The sequence below is a fragment of the Aulonocara sp. 'chitande type north' Nkhata Bay genome, linkage group LG3, assembly GCF_057382095.1.
Source record: "Aulonocara sp. 'chitande type north' Nkhata Bay isolate Kocher_YH1m ecotype deep benthic linkage group LG3, A_spYH_male_GT1.1, whole genome shotgun sequence".
Lineage (NCBI taxonomy): Eukaryota > Metazoa > Chordata > Actinopteri > Cichliformes > Cichlidae > Aulonocara > Aulonocara sp. 'chitande type north' Nkhata Bay.
Window position 1 is genome coordinate 74,967,076 of NC_141346.1, and position 14,273 is coordinate 74,981,348.

Genomic DNA, 14,273 nt, shown 5'->3' on the forward strand with positions numbered 1-14,273 from the left:
ATCTTCATTTTAGATGTCACAAAGTATTTGCGGCTCCCAGTGTTTTCCCGAACCCTGACCCTTTGCGTGGAAACCGGGTCCAAAAGGCTCTTTGGGTGTTAAAGGTTGCTGACCCCTGCACTAGGCCCAACTGACACATATATTTGATTCCAAATACAAAAAATAATGTGTAACCTGCTGGAAGAATGTAGGAGGTTGAGACAGGATCTCAACACTTGGTGTCTGCAACAAAAGACAACAATATGTGGGCCGATCGTGGCTCAAGAGTTGGCAGCTCGTCTTGTAATCGGAAGGTTGCCGGTTCGAGCCCCGGCTTGGACAGTCTCGGTCGTTGTGTCCTTGGGCAAAAAAGCACTTTGGGGTCCTCAGGGACGAGTAAAGCGCTCTACAAATACAGGCCATGTAATGGCAGAAACATTCTCTAGTGTAAATCCTGACTAGTTCATTAACTACAGATCAGTTTCAGTGAACATTATTCACAGAGGGATCTGAGTTCCTTATACCAGACTCTACAGAAACTGTAACACTGTGCAGCTCTGCGACTCAACAATATGACAACAATGTAACACACACTAGAATCATCAAATAAAGCCCCACTAACCACTAGAACTAGAACTAACTAACTAGCACTGGACACTTGCATATTAGAGATTTCTACCACCATAGGAGGCGAGATATCATCCTTGAACCAGAGCATCCAGCCCTCAATTTCGGACATAAAAAGCGACGTGGCCAGGCATGATAACACTTTGACTGAACTGCAGGACTGTGCCTCGAACCACTCTGACACCATCACCACTCTCCAGGCCACTGTGGAGCGTTTGTCTGCGGAGGTAAAGAAGTTAGATGAGAGATGTGGAGCTCTTGAGGCACTCCAGGAGGAATAATTTAAGAACTGCAGGAATACCAGAAGGCACAGAGGGACCCAAGATGACTGAGTTGGTTCACACCTGTTGGCGGAGGCGCTATCTCTCGAGGAGAAGCCACTCATCGATCGAGCACATAGAGCGAATCGCCAGCGTCCCAAACAAAGTCATCTTCCTCGGCCCATCATCTTGAGATTGCACTACTACCACATTGGTGAGGAAATTCTGCTGAAAGCTGCAGAGAACAAGAACCTGATGTATAAGGGTTTTTAAAATAAACATCCTCCCAGATTTCCCTCCCTCTGTTGGAAACGCAGAGCCGCATTTGCAAATATGAGAGGAAGACTACGTGGGATGACCGGCGTCAGGTACAGACTGCTATACCCTGCAAAGCTGTTAGTGACCCATGGTGATGTGAGGAAAAGCTTTAGCGATCCCAAAGAGACCGTAGACTACGCGGAGAAGCACCTCTCCCACCCACCTTCAAATGTATTAAAAGCAAGGATATATCTATATGTCTAACGCTGACACAGCACTGTGTTTCTTCTTTTCCCTTTATATTCCATGTAAAGGTGAATATGGAGCGTTTATGGAGCTCGTTTATTGACCAGCTGTCAGTTAGAAGGTAAGAGTTACTAGGTTAACAGAGGTTAGCAGTAACAGTACGGGGAAGTATATTGTGTTGTTCTTTTGTTGTTTTTTATTTTATCCTACTTTACTTTGTTATTTTGATTTTACCTGTTGTGAGTGCTTCCCGTAATTCTCCTTTTTCTTGCGCCGCTGCGGCCAGAGTTCACAACATTACATATTTTTGTATCTATAAACAGGAAGCTGACACTCTCCAGACTTTATCAAAGGTGTGAGCGTCACAGCAGAGGCCTTTGTGTCAACGTAGCTGAAGACAAAACACAGAAACACATGAAGGAGATTTTCCTGGCCTGGATTTTATACAAATATTCTGCAGTACATCAAAAATGAAAGAAAACCATTAGTCAACATATGAACATCACCTCTGAAGTTACAGAGCTTTGATTGGAGACACAGCTGAGCGTTTTGCATTTTGCATAATTAATTACATAATTAATTATGTAACCATAATTAAATGGTTACATCATCTTTAAAGTCCCCAGAGATCAGGAAAAGGGCCTGAGGGTGCTGTGTTTGGAGTCTGCTGGTTACAGTGTGCAGGACCTCACAGGCTGCTGCAGCGTTAGCAGAGGGTGGGACATACACAGCTATCATAATCACGTGTGTAAACTCTCGTGGTAGATAGTACGGTCTCATGCTAACCGCTAGCAGCTCAATGTCCTTACAGCATAGCGTCTCTTTGATAGAGAAATGCCCAGAGTTACACCATCTATCGTTCACAAACACAGCCAGACCCCCTCCTCCCTTCTTACCACTCTCCGCTGTTCTGTCATAAGAGGCTCAGCAGCTAAAGCAGCACACCTGGGTCTCCCAGCCTATTAAAAGCAGCCCTTTGCTTCACCTGCTTCACTAAACATTATTATTTTAAGCAGAGTGGTGTGATTTATGTAGGCATTGCTGTGTGACAGGATGACTTTTCTTGCACACCCACCAAATGAGGGCGCACATGCTTCCACGCCCACTGGTGACTGCACACATCCTTTCAAGGAAGCATTTCATTCATCCCTAACAAATGGAAGAAAACACTGTGCAGCGTGTTCAGGTTTGAACGTGGCCCTGGCCTCTCTCTGCATCCACCTGGCACATGCAACACACATCCACTCCCTGCTGAGCTGCTTGTATTTGATGTGTTGAAGTTTTGGTAAAGTTTGAATAAATTCCACTTTATTTATAGGAACATTTCATCTGTGGACTCCTGCTTCCCCTCTCCTTGAGCCAGTTTGTGACGGGAACATGACATAAGAAAAGTAATTTATCCCTTTTTGATTCTGTGTATCTGGCGCTCATCCAGTGAGTTCACACTTGGCAGAAACAGACTGAATTTGTCTGGAGAACTTTGGCTTCAGCCAAGTTAGATAAACACACTGTGTCTCTGTCAAAACAGCAGTGTAGTTGTGGCACCCCTGTGAGGGAATGACCACATGAATATTATTTTGTGTAAAACACTCATGTAACGGGACATTTTTCATTGCTATATGTATTTATTTTCAGTTTCTTTAAGAGGATAGAAAATCCATGTAACAGGGATTCATTTTATGTTAGAAAGCAGTGAGGGCGGAACTTTGGTGCTTGCTCCGGGGTTTCGGGGAGCAGTAAGTGGAGCCCACCTTCCGCTGCTTCCTCAGACACGTTCTGGAGGAAAGCAGAGACGCATCGTGTCTTCCTTACTCTGCTCTTCACCTGCTTTTACAGGTCGGTACACGGTGCTCGCACCGAAAATGTTGTTTATTGTCACCATGGTTACCCACGTTAACGTGAATGGGAGAGTTAAGGCGGTCCGCCAAAGTTATTTATATGTAAACACGGGAGAAAACCAGAGGAGTGTCCCGCGCGACCGCACCGCGAGCCCGCTCGTTAGGTGGAGCGCTCGTGAAGCAGAGTCAGTGCGCTCCTATGCTCTGTGCAAACGTGTTGTAATGCTCCAATCAAATCAGTTCTGTGAGATGTGAATGTTAATAGTTCTGTTAAAGTGACTGAGTAGATTAGCTAGTGTAACACAAGCACTCTGAGCAACTCTGTGTAGCTAACAGAGGCATTCATGGGTTGATTCAACAAGCTGTGTTTCATGATGCACTAAATAGTGATTTTGCCAGTAAATTACTGGAGGGAACAAATGTAATGTATTTACCAATGCTGTTATTGAATAGAACTGTTTAGCCAGTAAGACACTGCAGAAGACAATGTGATGTGTTTATTGATATGATAAAAGGATGTAGCTGTTATGGAAAGAAGTGTGAACTTGAGAAACTGAACCAGTTAAAAAGAGTATATTTCACTGATGTTGTGAAATAAGTAAATGTAATTGATGTGAATGAGGAACCAGCTGAACAGTATATTGAAAGCTCATGTTTAGTGTTTTATAGCATTTATTTGTGTGAAATAAATCAGACTCAGACACGTTCTGGAGGAAAGCAGAGACGCATCGTGTCTTCCTTACTCTGCTCTTCACCTGCTTTTACAGGTAACATATTTGTCATCGAGGTCTTCATCCTTGGGACCCGTAACATAGTAACTTCTTCATTGTTATACTTCTATAGTTTTCCCATTTTGTGAGCTGTGGATGTGGAAAGTGTCTCAGTGACACATCCACATGAAAACGGCGTTACCTTCGTTCATTTGCACGTCAAATGAACGAGCTGTTTGGACTTTAACGTCACAGCTGATGCTTCGATACTCGAACTCAAGAGTTCAGCTTCCACTCAGAGGTACAAGTACACACAGCAAAGATAAACGTGTACACAAGGTGGAACCCACAAGTGCACAGCTCCAACCAGAGATGGGAAGTAATCCGATTACTTTTTTCAAGAAACGAGTAAAGTGAGGGATTACTATTGCAAAAAAGGTAATTAGATTACTGTTACTTTCCCGTAAGCACGCTGCGTTACTGCGTTACTAAAACCGCAGCTGTGTGCAGATGAACAATGGATAATCTATCGAGTGTGGAGAGAGTGTGAGCGTGCAGCGTTTAAAGCGTGGAAGCACTGACCTTACTTTGAGTTTGACTCTGTAAAAAGTGACAAAAACATTAGCATCTGCTGTTCACTGCGTGGGAAGACAACATGCTCACTCACTATGTGTTAATGGGCATGCTTATTTATAACTTTGATAAAATGTCATAAAAATAATTCCATGCCAGCTCACCATTGGTGATCAGGTAGTTTCTGTTCCAGTTCCAGTCCCATAAATCATGAAGCTTGCTGCCAGAAAAGCTTCAAATCTCCTTTGAAAGCTGTTTGTGGTCTTGATTGTGGGAGCTTCAGTTGTCTGACTCCAGCTGCCACACAGTGCTCACTGATATCATTTGCAAAAACCCCAGTGTGACAATATTTATCAGTGAAGCAGAAATCAGGAAGTGACGACTTTTCTTTGAACATTTGCTCAGGCTAAGCTGTGCTTTCTACCACAGTTGGGAATTTCCTGGTTTACAACAAATTATTGTGTCAACACCGCATAAGATTTCAAACTACAGGAAAATCACTGGAGTTATAAGAGGCAGACAACGACACACACACCACATGCATGCTGTTGCTATTTATTGTGGATTAACCTGTCAAGGGCAAGAACAAAATAATTCTGCCTCAAATACAGGAAATCATAGCTTTCCTGTATTTCCTCCATTGTTGGCATGCTGGTTAGTGCTGTTGCTCCACAGTAAGAAGGTCCTGGGCTAAATTATCCATGAATGTAAACGGCTGTGTGTTTCTATCTGATAGACTGGTGAGCTGTCCAGGGTGTACCCTGCCTGGTAACCTATCACTTCAGGGTTATTTCCCAGCCCTGCTGCAACCAGGATAGAGATAGGAGGATGGTAGTTGTTGTAGACCCATTCAATTTCAATTGAAGGATTAAAATGTTCCAGGAGCTCAACTTACTCCATCTGAACATGTTTCAATCGTGTTTTATGAACACAACATGCAGCTTTACTGAATATGAAAAGGTTGTGTTGATTTAACTCAGTTGTTTAAGTCAAAGGAGCTTGCAAAGAAAAGCGTCTGGACTTCTTTAAGTTGCTTGAAGACGTTTCACCTCTCATCCGAGAAGCTTCTTCAGTTCTAAGGTCAAATGGTGGAGAGTCCCAGATATAAACCTAGTGGGAGTGACCCCCCACAGAGGGACAAAAGGACCCCCTGATGATCCTCTAATCGCCTGAGCCAAGGTGGGAAACTGGGCGTGGGTCCCAATCAGCCAGTTGTTTAAGTTTCTGCCAAAGCAAAACCTTTGTGTGCAACCAGTGTCCACTATTGAATCAAGTAAATCCAACATGTTTTTGTCAGTGCAAAAGGAGTTACGGTGCCTGTATTCCTGCACAATATTGTCCCGGGAGGGAGGAAAACTTTCTGGTGAAGTTTTGGTTGATTTTTGGGTTTTGCTTGACACTAGGTTGATTTTATCAGTGAGGTTTGGATTGTTTTCTTTCTCTAAGAGAGAGAAAGATGGTTTTATGCTTGGACATGTTTGCAATGGGCCCCAGTATCTGTTACTTTATTAGTATTTTATTGGTTGCGTTTGTTTGTGCTTTTGTTACAGTGCACTGAGATAAGAACATCTGAGAGGTGTGATCCACCGGTGGTGATATTTTGGTATTTTGTGAGTTCCCGATTTAACAAATCAGCTCTTTAATCCAGACCTGAGAGGTTGAACTTTAAAGCGCTATAAAATATTCTTACTGGAAACAGTGGCAAAGTGTTTTTCTCCATGATTATAATGGGCTTGGGAGAAATTCACTTATATGTGACATTGATCACATGAGAAGTCCTGAGCCTAAAAGGATTGCAGCGAGTCAATCCAGTCCAAAAACAAGGAGCTGTTTTCCTTTAAAATGATGACGTCATCTTGCTGGTGATGGAGGCTCGAATAGGCTGCGCGTGAGACTCCATTATCAGCAATATCTGGTATGAATGTGTGTGGATGTATGCATGTGACTGGACTGTGACGGACTGACGACTAAAAGTTTAACTGACTTGATACTGAGACAAAAACGGTGCCGACTTTAGGATTAGTGAATGTCCACAACAATTCACCCAGCCTGTAGAAGAAGGGTGGAGGTTTTGTCTTGTTTTGTTGTTGCAGGAGCAGAAGGATGACAGAGACTAAAGGGGGAGGCTGTAGCTTCACATGAGTGTGAGCTGCAGACTGAACCCTTTGGTTGCTAATGTTGAGTCACTGATGTTTGCATTAAGAAAATTGTGTTTTATTAGCTGTGTTTTAATTAAGGTATCACATTATATTGTTGGGAATGTTAAATGCTAAAGTGAAGAAAAGCTTTGATTTCACTCATGACTGAACATGTTATTATTAACCATAGCAGGCCACTGTAAAGAGTCAATTAACTGTTATAGAGGAAAAAAAGGCCAAAAACTCTGTTAATACCTATGAATAACAGGCAATGATAGACTTGTCACATTCAAAATAGAGATATGTAATAACAAACACGGGTCCGTGTCATTTAGGTTCTCCATTGAAATAGTCAATCATTTAGAAAAGTAGAATATATATATATATGTCTCAACGCTGTTTCTCAATAATATTAAAAACCTAAAAACTATTGTTGTGGAAGATAGAAGTCACTGTGACAGCCCTCTGACTGTGGAGGACGTTTGTAATCCTATTTCTGCACTTAAGGCCAACAAATCTCCCGGCACAGATGGTTTAACTGCAGAGTTTTATGAATCATTTTCTAATCTCCTGGCTCCGTTCTTACTGCAGCTTTTCATAGGAAGTGTAGAGAATAACATCCTCCCTCCTACTCTTACTCAGGGTCTCATAACACTTATTCCAAAGCCAAACAAAGACTTACTTCTTATTGATAATTGGAGACCCATCTGTCTGCTCAATGATGACTATGAGATTATGGCTTTAGTACTTGCTAATAGAATGAAAGAGTTCTTGGACACAATTATCGATGAGACACAATCAGGCTTTATGAGAAACAGACACCTTTCTAAGAACATGAGACTGGTTTTAGATCTACTTGATTACTCTGATTTGGTATCTGACTATAGCTTCATTCTCTTCCTGGATTTTTAAAAGGCTTTTGATACAATTGAACATCAATTTATTTTCCACTCTTTGGAAAAATTTGGCATTTTTCTGTAAAGCTATCAAAACCTTGTACACGAATGGCAATAGCTCAATTAAAATGATTAAGACTCCACCCCGAGATTTGACCTGTTATACAAGGAATCAGCACAGCTGATAAGGAGCTCATCATCAGCCAGCTAGCTGATGACACCACACTCTTCTTGAAGAATGCAAATCAAATCCGTCCAGCCCTTAGTGTTATTAGTGATTTCTCTGAGGCATGTTAATACTTTTAGCTATTTTATATCCATAAATGTAAGTTTATTAATAAAACACCATATTTCTGCCTTTTTATAAGGATATGAATTGTACATACAATCAATTTCAGACTCAACCAACAAAAAGCCTCTCAGAACAATATTTATATGTTGATTTTTTTCGCCTACTCATATCATCATTTTTTTTACTCCTGGTTCTGTATGTTCATGTTCTGTTCTTTTGTAAACTTCATCTGTTTGTATGTTGTATACTCATTGTGTTTCAATAAAGTTCGATTTAAAAAAAGGTACGTTCTAAACGAAGCTTCAGACGTCACTGATCACGTGACTCTGGCCAAACGAATCAAGCCTCGACACGGTGCTTCTGAAGCAGCGCGTTGATCTTTCTGACACACGCACCGGAGCGTCAGCTTCAAGCGGACCATCACTACGTCTCACATCTAAAGGTGTCAAGGTAACTTTGAACTGAGTTCAGTCAATCTGGAGTTTTTCCAAGTTTTCTGTTGCTCTCTGTGAGAGAAGAGCGTTAAAGGCGGGGCTCTCCAGAGTCCAGCAAAACAGGAAACCACAGCTGGGTGTGTGTAAGTGTGCAAACCAATAGAATGCATAGAATAGAATTCGAATAGAATTCAACTTTATTGTCATTGCACATGCACAGGTACAGGGTAACGAAATGCAGTTTGCATCCATCCAGAAGTGCTTTAGTGATATAGGTATATTACAATATATATTAGCAATAGTATAGATATGTAAGTATATTACAGAAATGGGTCTATTATGGTATGTTATAATGTACACGGTATGAAGTATGTTGTGAATATTCTATAACTATAAGTATGTACAGGCTGTAGTGAGTACAAGCTATGTACAGGATATGAACAGGATATAAATATGAAAAACTATACAGAATATGAAATAAATAACTTTACAGAAATCTGAGATATACAGCTGTACAGAAATGGGAACTATGCAAGTTGTAAACAGTTGTAGGATTAAAGATTATTGAATGTACAGGATGATTATTTACACAGAGCTATACAGTAGTGCAGTTAAGATAAGTGAGGGTGTAGATAGTTTCTACAGAGGCTATATAAAGTGCTAGTGGTTGTGAGTGGTGGTTCAGTCCATGTTATTATTGTGTTTGAGGGTACAGTTGTCCATTGTGGGGGTGTGTATGTTCAGTCCATGAGTTTAAAGTGGGTCAGATGTCAGGAGGCAGAGTTCAGGAGTCTGACAGCTGTGGGGAAGAAGCTGTTCCGGTACCTGGTGGTCTTAGTCCGGAGGCTCCTGTGGCGCCTCCCAGAGGGCAGGAGGGTGAAGAGTCCATGTGATGAGTGACTGGGGTCTTTGATGATTTTCCCAGCCCTTTTCAGACACCGCTTCCTGTAGATGTCTTTTATGGCAGGAAGTGGTGCTCCAGCGATGCGCTGGGCAGTTTTCACGACCCTCTGCAACGCCTTCCGGTCCGAGGCAGATCAGTTCCCGTACCAGACTGTTATACAGTTGGTCAGGATGCTCTCGATGGTGCAACGATAGAAGTTCACCAGGATGTCTGAGGACAGGTGGTTCTTCCTCAGAGTCCTCAAGAAGAAGAGGCGCTGGTGAACCTTCTTGACCAGCTTGGAGCAGTTGGTCGTCCAGGTGAGATCCTCGGAGATGTGGACTCCCAGGAACTTGAAGCTGCTCACACGCTCCACAGCCGTCCCCTTAATGTGGATGGGTGGATGTGGGTCAGCATTCCTCCTGTAGTCCACGATGAGCTCCTTGGTCTTCTCGGTGTTAAGCAGCAGGTTGTTTGTGTCGCACCACTCAGCCAGACGATCCACCTCCTCCCTGTAGGCGGCCTCATCGTTGTCACTGATGAGGCCAATCACCGTGGTGTCATCTGCAAACTTAATGATGGTGTTGGAACCATCAGCAGGTCTGCAGTCGTGGGTGAAGAGGGAGTAGAGCAGGGCTGCCCAATCCCGGTCCTCGAGAGCTACTATCCTGCAGCTTTTAGATGCATCCCTACTCCAACACAGCTGAATCAAATGGTTTGATCTCTTCAGCATGCCATCATGTTTGGCAAAGGCCTGATAACAAGCCATTCATTTGATTCAGGTGTGTGGGAACAAGGATGCATCTAAAAGCTGCAGGACGGTAGCTCTCGAGGACCGGGATTGGGCACCCCTGGAGTAGAGGAAAGGGCTCATCACACAGCCTTGTGGTACACCGGTGTTCATTGTGATGGTAGATGAGCAGCGGTTATCCAGGCATCGTGGGGGGTGGGGGGGGGGGGCATCACGGGCATTGGCAAGAAAAAAATAAAATAATCGGTCGTACCCATGCTTCCAGCGCATATTGGGAAATTCGTAGGCACCGAGTGGTTTTCTATCAGCCATTTGCTGGGAGTAAGGGCGCCCTCCGTTTGCGAGGTGCGCCTGCTGCTGGTGGCACAGGGAGGAGAGGGCGGGGTGGCGGGGAGTCTCTGGCTGGCTGGAGCGGCATCTAATAACCAACTCGCAAAACAAAATAAAAACAACAAACAGATATTATGATACAGACTTATAATCTGCACCCATGTTTTTTCTAAATTCTATAAAGTGAGCGCGAGAGCCCTCTGTGCGCCTGCGCGCTGCTGAAGTCAAAGTAAACTTTATTGTCATCTCCTCTACAGACAGTCCAGCATATAGAGAGACGAGACGACGAGGCTGCAGTTACAGCGGTGCAAGTAAACAAACAATAAATATAAGAAGAGTAAGAAAATAAATCTACACTTTAGGACTCGGGGTAAAGGATCAATAACAATTTAAATTATAATTTACAGTTTGATGATTTAAAGTCTCACACAACCCGTCAAAAGGGGCGGGGCCGTCTGCTTCCAAGTAGAGCACATTTCATTTATAATGATGTAAATCCAAGCCCATCATGGATTCACGATCTGAATCCTGGGTTGTGTGAAATCCCAGAAATCAACCTTAGACAAAGTGAATCTGTGAACTAAGGTGTAGGTCTGTTAGGTTAATTGTGCTGATCCTCGGGTTGGGGGATTTGTGTTTGTACTGGAGCACAAAATTCAAACCAATGGAAGATGGACAACAAAAGTTCAAAGCCATCAGGTGCTCAGGTTAGAAAAAAGAGAAAAGATGCAGGTAAGCAGACGTGTGATTGGATAATGGCAGCTCATCCTGAACCAATCAGACTAAACTCCAAACAATACATTATGTTACAGATTTTAATATTAATTAGTCATTGTTACTTGTTGATTTGTCCTTTTCTCATTGTGTGACGAATTATGACGACTGTTTGGTAGCTGTTATTGTCTCTCTCTCTCTCTTCATGTGTGTTTCTCTGGTGAAACAATAGTTTTGTGTTAATGTTAGGGCTGCACGATTTTGCATAAAATGAGAATCACGATTTTTTGGCTTAGAATTGAGATCATGATTCTCTCATAACAATAAATAAACATAAAACAACAAATGTCTCTCGTTTTGTTGTTGCAGCAAAATGTTGTCCTGCTAGAAATTCCGTCTCCACCGTTGCTCGACGCTGCGTGTACAGAGCAGGTAGTGCAACAATAGAAAAATAGTTGCTGGACGGCACTGTGTAGCGTTTGTCTAGGGTGTTGATCGTTTTCCTAAATCCCTCGTTTTGCACAGTGTTGATGGAGCCACATCTTTGGTCAGGTGATAAGTGATAGCCTCCGTGATGTCTTTGTGCCTGCGGGAGTTCGACGTGTATAGGGAAGCGCTGTATAAGGTTCCCGTTATTGATGTTTGGGTGGTTGACCGGGACGGATTTTCTCCTGTCACTTTCTCGTCATCCCTGACGTGCTCTCCGTTGTTGTTTCCCTGCTAATTTTAGCATCACACGGCACAGCTTCTGTATCACGTGGTATAAGGCTCCGCCCTTGTCATTTGTTGAGCAGGAAGAGTGAGCGCTTGTTTTCATGCAGAGTACGTCCCGGATCAAAATGTGAAGTTTTACAAATCACCACTTCTTTAGTGAATATCATTTCAGTCTCAGACGATCTCGTTTCTCTTACAGAGGTTGAATGCACCTTCTGCGGATGGCGGTACCACACAGTGTGCGTGGACTTCCCCTGCACAGAAGGCAACTACAAATGCTGTGAATGCTAAATAAAGAGAAACAAATGATCCCTGTTGTCTTTGCTTGATGATTGGTTTGAGTCTTGACAATCCACATTGCTGGCGTTGCATCTTTCAATGCCAGCAATGGCAGGTATCAGTGCTCAAAGCTTTTGTGTTTGTTTCCAACAAGTTGCCCACCTCGGGAAACAAAAATGTGTTCTTTTACTTGTCAGATGAACATATGAGACACTTTGACTCTTCAGTGCAGTGTGGAGCCTAACAAAGATCTGTTTTGTGTCCCAGCTGATCAGCAGGAGGAGGAGAGTCTGACGGAGCAGCAGAGGAACATTTTCAGCTACTTGGACTCAGCTCAGCCACTACAGAGGAAACAATGAGCTCAACACAGAAGGTGACAGACAGAGCAGGACCATATGACCAAAGATATTTATCACCATATACATTTGAACATTTGCCATAACGATGTAGCTGACGATAGAATTGACACCAGACAAAATACTTTACAGCTGCACAACTTTATTAAAAACCCATCAATGTATTTTCACTGAAACAAGCAGCTGTTGTTTATGTGCATTAAAGTTATATAAAAATGTAACAGTGCAAATGCAAATTCCTCGCTGACAGTTTAACCAAAAGGCGTTTCCAGTGGAAACTGGCCGACACATCCTGAGCATAACCATGTATAATATCCACTAAACTTCAGAAGAGGTTATACAGTCGTGGCCAAAAGGTTTGAGAATTGCATAAATATTGGAACCTGGAGAAGTTGCTGCTTAAGTTTTTATAATAGCATTTTGCCTGCACTCCAGAATGTTATGAGGAGTGATCAGATGAACTGCATCGTCCTTCTTTGCCATGAAAACGAACTTAATCCCCAAAAAGCCTTACCACTGCATTTCATTGCTGTCATCAAAGGAGCTGCTGAGACCATTTCAGTGATCGTCTTCTTAACTCAGGTGAGAATGTTGGCGAGCACGAGGCTGGAGATCATCATGGCTGTATCCCGATTCAGGTTCTGCAGCTTTAAAGTCCTCAAGGGCCGCGTACTCAAAGACCGCTAAGGCCGAAGTGCGAGGCTCGTAGGCTCGTGAAATGGGACGTCTAGCCTCCGTCGCGCTGCCCAGGTTGCCTAGCAACCATGATACTAACAGCTGGAAACGTTTCATACGGCTTTGTTTGACAGAAATGAAGGAGAACATATTTAGTTCATTTGTTTCTACATGAGCTCTGTGTGATTTGATGAGTATCTGAGGCTGAGACCACAGGACTGTGAAACATGATTGTTGGGCTTCATTTCTGTGCTGCTGGCTCTTCCTCCTCCTCTTCCTCACACACTGCTGAGTTTGTCCTGGTGGATCATCAGGGCTGCAAAGCCTCACAGATGATGTGCAGCAGTGGGTCCCTCAGTCTGTCCTCACTCTGGACACTTGCAGTCGTCACACATGGAAATCAAATGTGTGATAAGCTGCAGGATTCAAACACAAGTGTAACTTATAAACACACGTTCATACTTTTATTCCACAATCAGAGAGAAAGAAACAGAGAGAGAGTGCAGGACAGACAGACAGGTGACAGTCTCAGGTGTACACACTGCTACACAACAGCACCAGAGAAGCAGGATTTAGTGTTTGTGTTATTACGAGTGTAAACAAGAAGAGTTCCAGATGGTGCAGTGGACACATGTGTGACTGCTGTGATTAAAGCATCTTTCTTTCAGCTTAACGAGTGAACCGTCAGCTCGTTCAAACACACGTTAAAGTGCGTTTGGCTCGACACCACCGAACAGAGGCAGCAATATAACACAGCTAACATTAACAGTGCAGTGAATCCTGCTTGTGCCGTGATGTTCAGGACTGCAAACCGAGCAGCATCACTGACTTTCAGCTTGTTGTGTTTGTGGATATATGACTGACTTTAATTATCCACAAAATCATCACATTCTCTGTCAGATTAAGGTCGACTATTGAACGGCGTATATTTTAAAGGCTTTAAAACCAAGTTAACGCTGAAAGTACAAACATCACTAATGTCACATAACTCTGCCGACAAGGCATAGCTATGGCTATGAAATGCTCTTTGTGTATCACTTCTTCATTATGAAAGATGTCATTAATGCACTAGTAATGTCTCATCTGGAGTATTGTTCAATCATTTGGTCAGCAGCTAATAAGACAGATCTTAACAGACTTCAGTTAGTCCAGAATAAGGCATCCAGATTAGTGTGAAGATGTTCATACTATACTAATATTGATAAAATGCATAATAACCTTTCTTGGCTTCCTGTACAGGCTAAAATATTCTATGGCTTACTTGTAGTTCTAAAGAAAGCAATTCTGTTAAACACACCACATTTATTCTGCTCAGCTGCA

At 42.8% G+C, this 14,273-nt stretch overlaps 1 protein-coding gene across 1 annotated transcript in view; it reads right to left on the reverse strand.

Moving 5' to 3' along the window:
* The window catches only part of LOC147337028 (uncharacterized), a 642,403-nt gene that overhangs the window by 69,594 nt on the left and 558,536 nt on the right, over positions 1–14,273 (reverse strand). The window lies entirely within an intron of this gene.